This window comes from Chrysochloris asiatica, unplaced genomic scaffold (assembly GCF_000296735.1).
Source record: "Chrysochloris asiatica unplaced genomic scaffold, ChrAsi1.0 scaffold00006, whole genome shotgun sequence".
Taxonomy (NCBI): domain Eukaryota; kingdom Metazoa; phylum Chordata; class Mammalia; order Afrosoricida; family Chrysochloridae; genus Chrysochloris; species Chrysochloris asiatica.
In genome coordinates this window covers 28318008-28328983 of record NW_006408524.1, presented here as the reverse complement: position 1 = coordinate 28328983, position 10976 = coordinate 28318008, and the positions used below count along the sequence as shown (strand labels likewise).

The 10976-nt window shown below is 37.8% G+C and overlaps 1 pseudogene; it reads left to right on the top strand.

Moving 5' to 3' along the window:
- The first annotated feature begins 6422 nt into the window (after positions 1 to 6422).
- LOC102816391 lies at positions 6423 to 7575 on the top strand (annotated as a pseudogene).
- The last annotated feature ends 3401 nt before the right edge of the window (positions 7576 to 10976 follow it).

Sequence of the window (10976 nt, the reverse complement as noted above, 5' to 3'; positions counted from 1 at the left end):
AAATAGCTATCTGACCCTTTTTATTTGTTGTTCTTTTGATACCATTTATTTAGCCTTTGCCAACTGCCCAGTACTGTGTTAAGTTCTTTTTATAAATATTAACTCAATTAAAGCTCATGATTGCCTCCAGTTTTACAGTTGGAAAAACCTGATATTCAGGGATATGAGAAACTTGCCCAGCCAAGATTCACCAGGCTGCCTGACTCCATGTCTGAATCACTACACTTCATAATTTTAATATTTAGTTCCTTAAACATTCTGTGTTTCAGCATTCTCACCCATAAACTGGGTCTAAGCATATACTTGGATTTCTCACAGGATTCTTTTAAACACTAAATGAAAAGTGTCTAACACAGTAGTTGGAATAGAGTTAGTACTTAGAAATAATTTAAATCATTAGCAGGAGATTGAAAATCATTTCTCTGTGCTAGAATGATAAAGGAGACTGTTAACCAAAATGTTATTTCTAAGTGCTGTCTAGCTGGTTCCAACTTGTAGTGATCCTGTACAGGGTTTACGAGGAGTAGCTGGTGAATTTGAACCACCAACCTTGTGGTTCAAACTGAACTTTCAGTCAAGTGTTTGTCCTACAGAGCCATTTTGTTGTTGTTGTTGTTGGCAGTTAGAAACCACCAGAGGATCTGAGGTCAAAAAAGACCTGGTGATCTGCTCCTATAAAGATTACAGTTTAGGAAGGCCTATGGGAAATTCTACTCTGACCTGTGTGAGTTGGAATTGACTTAACAGCACACAAGAAGAAGAAGCTAGAATAAGAATATGTGAGTTTGGCACTCCTTCCATGTGCTGCTGTAGCCATCTGTCCTTTCTCTATTGGAAATATATTTAATTTATTTACTTGTTTATTTTTCTCCCTGGCTAGACGGTGAGTTCCATGAGGACCAGGGCCACACATGTCTTAGTTTTCTTTGTGCCCTTGTTCTCAGCATACTATCTGACACATATATTAGGTGTTTAAAAGAAATTTTAGTTGAATTGGTTAATTTAGTAAACACCTACTAGGTATAAATCATTGTACCAGGTAAACAACAGAAGTTATATCTTTTGTCAGCAATTAGTCCAAAATCTAGTTAGGGGAAAATCATAAAACAATATTTTCAAAGCACCATGTTGTCAAATTGTTTCTACTGTAGCTTCCCCAAGACCTTATCACTTTATCTATCTGTACAATCCCACCAAGGATTTAAGAAATAAAAGACTGTATGTGGGGAAATGGTCATAGTTCTGCTAAAATTCCTTCACCATAAAAAGATATCATTAAGTTAAAGGAAATGAAAACCATCAAGCCCATAATGATATGCAAACGATATTGATCTAATCAGTCATGTTTGCTGTCATAAAGAATTCCACATGATTGCAAAATACTTCACATATTGTGTGAACATTACCATAGTCTACATCATCATCGCTGATACGCATCTTGGCTAGGTACCCTGCTATGTGCCATGTAAAAGACTTAATTAAAATCAGTGCAATCCCTACACTTTGGGAATCAAGTTTACTGTAAAGAAAAAGAAAAATGTGGAACATTCTGAGTTTCTTCAAGTGTTCATGCTTTGATTTAACTTTAAAGAAAAATAACTTAAGCATCTGAATCTTAGTCCATTGACATCTTTCTCAACCTTCATAACTCTAGTGTACAACATGAATCTTAAAGAAGACAAACAATGCAGTTTATATTTCTCCTTTATTAATTTAAACTAGATCTAGTTAATTTTACTATTCATATTGAATTTTAGGTGTTTTGTTTTCAAGACTTTTTATTGTGAATTGAATGATGGTTTACTGAGCAGATCACCAGTTTCACATTCAACAAATCATATACTTTGCTTCATTACAGTGACTGCAACCCCCTCCATGTCCCTTCAGTTAACAGTATTTAACTCTATTCACTTGAACTACTGCATTCCTTCCTGTGTCTCCCACTACCTTCATCTTTCCTCTTCCAACCTCCCTCTTGTTCTGTATTTATGTTTACACTATTCCTTCTTCTTCTTCTGTTTTTTTAAAGGTCTCACATATTTATTAGCCAACTTCTTTAAATGCAGAAGCATAAAAATAAAGGAAGAAATGAGAAGTTTTGCAAAACATATTCAATTGATCAACTCTTTGCAAAACTGAACTCGCTACGGTAGAGTGCTAGGACTTGGGTCTATTATGTGCTGTGTTATCACATGTGTGACTCCTTAGAGACCCGGCTTGGTTCTTCTCCAGTGTCTGCTCTTGGAGTGTATCTGATTTTATGACCAGTTTTCATTCAAATCCATTGGGGAATGGGACAGTTCTGCTTTTGTTTCTTGGCCAGGAATTTCTGGATCCTGAAAGTCTTATGAGAAGACACAGTAAAGATGGAACGTAGCAGTACTCACATGATGGTGAAGAAAGAAAGAGAAAGGGCAGTGGCAGGAAGTATGTTTTAAAGGCCCAGTTGGAGGTCTCACTATTCCTTCTTTTTGCTTTGTAGTTGACTTCATTATAAACTGATATATCTGGTTCCCTATTTTCACTAGGTTTGGTTTACTTTAAACACTTCAGTATCTGGATTGTGTTATCACATATCTTAATCTCAGGTTGATCTCTGTTCATCATGGTTCTCAAGGAACACCCTTTAGTATTTTTTGTAAAGTTGATCTGGTTATTACAAATTCCTTTAATTTCTGTTTATCTGGAAATGTACTAATTATGCTGTTATATTTGAGGAACAAATATATATGACTCTGAGTTGGCTGTTTTTTTTTCCAGAGCTTTGGACAAGTCATCCCATTGCCTTTTTTCCTGCATGGTTTCTGCTAAGAAATCACAGTTTAGTCTTACTGAACCTCCTTTGTAGGTAACTTTTCGTATTTTCCAAGCTGCTCTCAGGGTTCTTTCCTTGTCTTTGGCTTTGGAAAGTTAGATATATCTAGGTGATCTGTTGTATTTGGGATTCATTCAGCTTCCTATATGCTTATCTTCTCATCTTTCATTACATTAGGGAAATTTTCTTCAAACAATTTCCTTTCATTACATTTTTCCTTTCATTACATGACATTTTTCATTACAAAAAATCATCTTTCATTACATTAGGGAAATTTTCTTCAAACAAAAAAAACTCTTCAACAATTTTCTTTCTGCTTTTTGTTGTCTCTTCCTGTTCTAGAATTTGCATCACCCATAAATTATTCCTTTTCAGATGTTTTCATTCTTTTTTCTGATCAATCTTCTAGCATACTGGTATTGAGAGATCTACTGTCAAGCTCATTAATTTGGGATTCCATTGCTTCAAATCTAGCATCTTGCCCTTTTAGTCTTTTGTCCATTTCTGAGATCTTAGTATTAATCATCTGGGTTTTTAATTGCAGGTTTTTTATTATTTCAAAATTTGCACTTATTTTGACTGTTTGTTCTTATAGGGTTTTCCTGAATTCTTCTGTTTTCTCCTTGCAGTCTTTGATCTTTCTGTCAGCACTTTTAAGGAACCTAGATATCATTTTTTTGAATTCTATATCAGTTAGTTCTGATGCCTTTTCTTTCTCAGAAATACTTTCCAGTTTTGCATCTTGGTCATTTGAGCCATTTTCACTTGCTTCTTTGTGTGAGCTAAAATGTTATGGTGTCTCCAGGGCCTTGTGGTATTGTTGTATTGGTGTTTAATTGATGATTATATACTGTTGTGTCATGGGCTCTCACCAGCTGTCTCCTGTGGATGTAGAGAGTGAAAGCATGTGCACTGTTCTCCATTCACGATATGCACCTCAATTTAGGGTGGGTTTGGCTGGTGTTGGACTATCATTGATCAGGTGGCATAGGAGCTAGTATTAGCTCTCATCTAGTAGTGAATGGTACTGTCAACCAGTAGTAAAAGCAAGCCTGGACTATATGAGCTTCTTGTGGCTTTCTTCCCTCAATCTCTCCCCAACACACATACAAGAAAAAAAGACAGAGTAAACAAACAATCAACAATTGAAAGAGAAAATAATAAAGGAGAAAAAATAAATTAAAAAAAGGTAGCACCCAGAAAAAAAGAATGTTGTGTTTGTTGTTAACTTCTATCCAGTTGGTTCTGAGTCATAGCAACTCTGTATATATAGGATTTCCAAGGAGTGGCTGGTGAGCTTGAACTATGACCTTGCAGTTCAAACCAATCTTGCAGTTCAGTGCATTAACCCACAGAGCCACAAAAGAACATAGTAACTAAAAAGAGACGAGAGGGGCAGAAAAACAGAGCTATGCAAGATAAAAATAAGAGTGAAAATACAAAGAAGAAACTAAAAAAAAAACAAAAACAAAAAAACATACACTTAGAAAAATCAGGGAGAGAGAAGATGAAAAGAGAAAGAGAGTAGAGTAGTAAAGAAAGATGAAAGGGAAACAGAAAGAGGGGAAATGAGGAATAAAAGAAAAGCAAAAGCGAAGAGAGAAAGGATAAAATTCAAGGGAATGGAAAGAGAAGGAGAAGAAAGAATAGACAAAAATTAACAAAACACAAAATGAAAAAAGGAACCCTGTCCCCCACCCCCAAAAAACAAAACAAAAACAGCAGCTGTTGGACCTGGAGAGGAGATGGAAGGAGAAAACTCTGAGGGTCTCCTGCCAGCCAAGGAGCTCATGAAGTGGGTGCCGGAGGGACGTGACAGTGGAGTTCCTGGCCCTGGATGGAGTTTCTATAGGCCTAGGTGTCCACTGTGTTCAAGGCATTCAATCCAGCAGTAGTTCATGGAGGCCCCTGATGGAGCTAGCATCAGTGCCTGTTAGAACCACAGGGCAACCTTGGATAGGGTGGCTGGTTATGAAGGTTTCTGGTACATTCATGCTGGTCTGAGGATCTTCAGGTTCCTTAGGTCTGTAGCTGAGCCCTCCTGAGTACAGGCACCAAAGAGGCACAGCTGGCTCCTACCTCACATTCACATGACTCACAACCATGTAGCTCTGAACTCCCAGAAAGCAGGGTCTGTGCTGGGTTGGATGAAAGTGGAAGCTGGTCCCCAGGGGAGAATGGGGAAAAAGAAGGAATCACACCTTTCCTGTCACCTGTGTGAATCTGCTCTGCCGGCCCACCTTCTTGCCAAAGCCTCTCACAAAAATTCAAGATGGTTGAACCGTGTCCAGCTGGCCATTACCAGTCAGTCTCCCTCTCTTACTGTCCCGCCTCAGCTTTTCCTCCCAGCAAGCACTCAATCCATTTCTCTAACCTTTCCTCTGAAGTTCAAGCTTCCAGGATTTTCGTGTGTATCTGTTTCATTTGGTCTCTCATATCTTTGTTGTAGAGGGTCTGTGTAGTGTGTCTATCTAGTTCACCATCTCGCTAGTTTCTTCTAGGTATTCTTAATAATTGGTGACTTTTAACAGCTTGCCATAGATTTAAATTTTATTTCAAAATTTATGTTTTTTTGACTTTCAATATTATTTATGGTATCTTTTTAAACAATTTCCCAGAGTCACAGTTTTCAGTCTTTTGATTATAGTATTCATCTGTATGTAATAGTCTAAGTTTCTTCATGTGGTTTTATCTTTTAATATAAATCTTCCATTTACTTGGTATTTGTTTCTTGGAGTGGTATATAAAAATATAATGATAGTTCTATTAATTAGCCTTCCTTGGTAGGCATATTAACATTATTTCAAATAATGTTAATTATTTGAGTCCAGGAGTCCTGATGCGGTGCTGTGGATTAATGCACAGGACTGCAAGGTCCATTTGAACCACCAGGTCAGCAGTTCAAGATCACCAGCCGCTCCTTGGAAGCCCTATGCAGGCCACTGTGAGTTGGAACCACTTAACAACAACATCATGGAGTCCTAGTGTGGTGCTGTAGGAAAAGCACTGGACCACAAGGTCAGTTTGAACTGCAAGGTCAGAAGTTCAAATCCACCAGCTGCTCCTCAGAAACCCTTTACAGGGTCACTATGAGGCAGAATCGACTCTATGGCACTTAACAACAACATCATGACAACATTGTATTTCAGGATACACCTGGGATTTTTTTACTTAACTCAAATTTACCCACCAATCACGAATGCCAAATATGAAAAAGGTGAAGATTTTTACCAACTATTGCAGTCTTAATTTATCAAACATTCAATCAAAATGCATGGATAATTACTAGTGATGGGAATGTGGAAGTTGGAAACAAAGAAGGGTCAGTAGTTAGAAAATATGGCTTGGTAATAGACACAACGAGAGATTGCATGGTAGAAATTTGCAAGAGCAATGACATATTCATTGCAAATCTCATTTGTCAAAAAACAGTGACTAAGTAGCATAGAGCGCCGGGCCCTGAGCGGAGGTGCTCCTTGCGCTGTTGTTTCTCGAACAGCAGCAGTTCTCACTCAGGCGCCTGGACGAGTCCGGTTCGTGTTCCTCCGTGGAGATCTCCCTCATCTCGCTCCACTGCGAGAAATCAGCTGAAGCGACTGTGTCCGCGATGGAGAGAGAAAAGGAACAGTTTCGTAAACTCTTTATTGGTGGCTTAAGCTTTGAAACCACAGAAAAAAGCTCCAGAGGAACTACTACCAAAAATGGGGAAGGCTTACAGACTGCGTGGTAATGAGGGATCCTACAAGCAAAAGGTCAAGAGGTTTTGTAACCTTTTCATCCATGGCTGAGGTTGATGCTGCAAGACTCCACTCAGTTGATGAAGAGTGGTTCATCCAAATGGTGCTGTAGCCAAGAGAGGGATCTGGAAAACCAGGGCTCATGTAACTGTGAAGAAGCTGTTTGTTGGTGGAATTAAAGAAGATACTGAAGAACATCACCTTCGAGGAGTATGGAAAGATTGATACCATTGAGATCATTACTGATAAGCAGTCTGGAAAGAAGAGAGGCTTTGGCTTTGTTACTTTTGATGACCATGATCCTGTGGATAAAATGGTATTGCAGAAATGCACACTATTAATGGTCATAATGCAGAAGTGAGAAAGGCTGTATCTAGACAAGAAATGCAAGATGTCTAAAGTTCTAGGAGTGGAAGAAGAGGCAACTTTGGTTTTGGGGATTCATGTGGTGGTGGAAGGAATTTTGGACCAGGACCAGGAAGTGACTCATGGATATGGAAGTGGTCATAAGAGCTCTGGTACCGTAGTGGTTACGAAACGGGCTGCTAATCTCACGGTCAGCAGTTAGAAACTACCCCCTGTTCTGCAGGAGAAAGATGAGGCTTTTTGCTCCGGTAAAGATTTGCAGCCTCGGAAACCTTGTATAGGGTCGCAATGAGTCGGAACAGACTCCACGGTACTTAACAACAACAACAAAATAATAGGTATGAAAGAGGGCCTGGGGTGGCAATTTTGGAGGTAGTCGTGGTTATGGAGGAAGAGGAAGATATGGTGGTGTAGAACCTGGATGTGGCAACCAGGGTTGGAGGGTATGGAGGTGGTTATGACAACTATGGAGGAGGAAATTGTGGAAGTGGAAAGAACAATGATTTGGGAAATTATAGTCAGCAACCTTCTAACTATGGTCCAATGAAGAGTGGAAACTTTGGTGGTAGCAGGAACATGGGTGGACCAATGGTGGAGGAAACTATGGATGGCCCGGGAGGCAGTGGGGGAAATGGGGGTTATGCAGGGAGGAGCTGATATTGAGCTTCTTCCTATTTGCCATGGGAAGGTGTCTTGCTGCAGGTTAACTAATGAAGAAGTGGTCCACCACAGAATCTTCAAGAAATAAGAAATTCTGTATCATTTGAAAGTAGTTCTTGTTGGTGCCTTCATATTTAAAAAGCACTACGATTAAAGGGAATGTTTTCTGATAAAATACAAACTTCATTTAGTATAGCAGGTTTTTAATATTAAGCGATTACAAATTGAGTATTGTTTGTATAACAGTGACAAAAGGTCAGTTAGAGAAATGTATCATGTTTAAAATTAGGTTTTGTGAGTAGACAGAAATTCTATTTTAAATACAAAGTTTATAAAAATAAAACTTTTGTATCTAAAAAAACAATAACAACATAAAAAAAAACAGTGACTATATACCTGGACATTGTCAGAAGGAATCCATAGGAATCAAATTGACTGTATCTGCAGGAAGAGACTATGGAGACGCTCAATATCAACAGTAAGAAGAAGACCAAGGGTCAGCTGTGGAAACAGATCACGAATTGCTTATATACAAGTTCAAGTTGAAGCTGAAAAAAATTAACACAAGTCCACAAGAGCCAAAATATGACCTTAGGTATATCTCACCTGAACTTAAAGACCATCTCAAGAATAGATTTGACACCAAACAAGTTATGGGATGAAATCAAAGTCCATGGAAGCAGCAGTCAAGAACTCAAAGGAAATATTGCATTGGGAAAACCTGCTGTTGAAGTTCCCTTCAAGTCACTTTGAGGACCATGTTGTGCCTGTGCCATGATATTTTTAATCACCTCACGTGCATGTAACAGCTTGACAATGAATAGAGAAAACTGAAGAAGAAAGAATTGATGCCCTTGAATTATGAGTAAGCAAAAAACATTGGCTATACCAAGGACTGGCAGAATAACAAGCAAATGTGTCTTAAAAGAAGTACAGTCAGAATGCTCCAGGGATACCAGGATGGTGACACTTGGTCACATGCATTCTGGCCATGTTATCTGAAGAACATCATACTTGATAAAGTAGAGAGAGTCAGTGGAAAAGAGGAAGAATCCCAACAAGATAGGTTGACACAGTGGCAGCAACAATGGACTCAAACATATGTGAGAATGACACAGGACAGGACAGGACCCTGTTTGTTTTTCTTGCTGCTATGAGTTGGAACTGAATGGATAGTCCCAACCAAAAACAACATATGAAAATGTTTTGTCAGTTATCTTCACATAACTGAATGATCTAATTTGCTATGACACCTTTTTGTTATGTTATATTGTGAATGGGACCGTTTTCAGGTTAAATTTTTATCTGGCTATCAGTGGTATGTGAAAAACTCATTTCATTTAATCATATTTGACTATCTTTCAAATCTTTCTTTTCAGTTCTGAAAGCTCTTATAGTTGGTTATCTGGGATCTTATAGAAAGACAATTTCATCATCTCTAAATAATATTGTCTCTCCTTTCTAATATTAATTCTGTATTTCTGATTTCTCTTTTCTTTCTTATTGCACTGGCTAGAACTTCTAGATCAATATTTAAAAATAACAAATATAACAGAATCTTTGTCTTATGTGGAGGAAATGTAATCTAATTAAGGATGCTCTTAGATTAAATATATGATATGGCACTGTAGTATCAGCACTGGACTTTGAACCACAAAGTTGGCAGTTCAAACTCACCAGCTGCTCCTCAGAAACCCTATAAGTCAGAACTAACTTAATGGCACTTAATAACAACAAAGATAATTAGGAGTCTGTAGGATAAGCACTGCACTGCAAGGTCAGTTTGAACCACAAGGTTGGTGGTTCAAAGTCACCAGCCGCTCTTTGGAAACCTATAAAGGGTTGCTATGTGTCTGAACTAACTTAATGGCACTTAACAACAACAAAGATAATTAATAAATTATCATTTGCTCTTCAATAGCTATTATAAAAATAATAGTGAACAACTATTTTGTTCTCTCAGCAAACAATTGGATGGCATTTTATAGGTTTTATGTATAATCCTTAAACATCCTACTAAATAAAACTGCTATACCCATTTCCAATTAGGAAGTGAAGTTTCTAATTGAAAAACTTTTCCAAGGGTACCCTGCTCATAAGTGGTGAATCTAGAAATAGAACCAAGACCTCTATGATTCTAAACTCTTCTTTTGCATCATAATGCCTGTTTTATATAAATACTGACATATGCAAATACATATCTTTGATTGGACAATTAATGTAGGTTGCACTGATATACTTTAATACAGTTTAAGTAAATATTCCATTTATGAGAAATTTACATTGACTCAGAACAAGATGAATAATAATGTAAAAAACTTGGAATAAGTTAATCAACTAAATGTTAAGTACTGTACCTACACTATCAGCGTGTTCATAATGTTTCACTAATTTGGTAAATTATTATATATTTTGTGCCTTAATATTTCAGACTTAATGCCCATTCCCTAAATAGATTGTCTATTAGCCAGAACTCTGTTGGTGAGAAGTGATAGAAAGCCAATTCAAATTAGCTTATGCTAAATATGTTACATTAAATAGGATCATGTGAAGCATCACTTAATCTTCCTTTTCCTGAGTTTTTCCAAGTAAAAAGATAAAAAATTATCTCAGAGAAAGATAAAAAGAATCTTCCCCTGCTGTACATAAAAAATCCAAGGCTTTAAACCAGTTCATTCCAATTTGACCCCTTGCTGAGAGTTTGCATTTCCATCCAAGATAAACTGAATCCGAATCTACAGTTTAACAAGATCACCCTGGGATCTATACTAATCACCTGGAAAGCTTGTTGAGCTGTAAATTCTGAGTCCAACCTCAGATGGAAATGAAAATTCCCAACAGGTGTTGAACCAGAATGAATCAGTTAGAAGGCCTGGAAAAAAGCCCAGATTTTCTTGATTTAAGCAACTTGCCTATTTAACCAATCCTATGACCAAGGGATGAGAAGGAGCTATGAGTGGTTAGACCTGGTCACATGATCACTCTTGTGCTTTGAGAGTATTATGAATACCGTGATTTGCAGCCCCACCAGAAGCTAAGGAAATGAGTCCTGAGAGAGAAGCATTTTCCCAAAGGATGAGAAACCCTGCTATTTTCAGAAGATATGGAAACTAGATGCCCACCATGAATTGTAAGGCCTTCTAAGTCATTGAGTTTCTTTTACTTATAGCACGCTGGTTGTTATGAGATGCTGTCTTGTTGGTTGTGATTCATAGTGACCCCATGTACAACAGAAGTACTGCCATTCTCATAATTGTTGTGTTTGAGCCCATTGTTGTAGCCACTGTATCAATTCATCTCCTTGAGTTCTTCCTCTTTTTTACTGACCGTCTACCAAGCATGAAGGTGGCTCTGGTAGCGTAATGGTTACGAATGGTTACCGCAAGATTAGCAGTTTG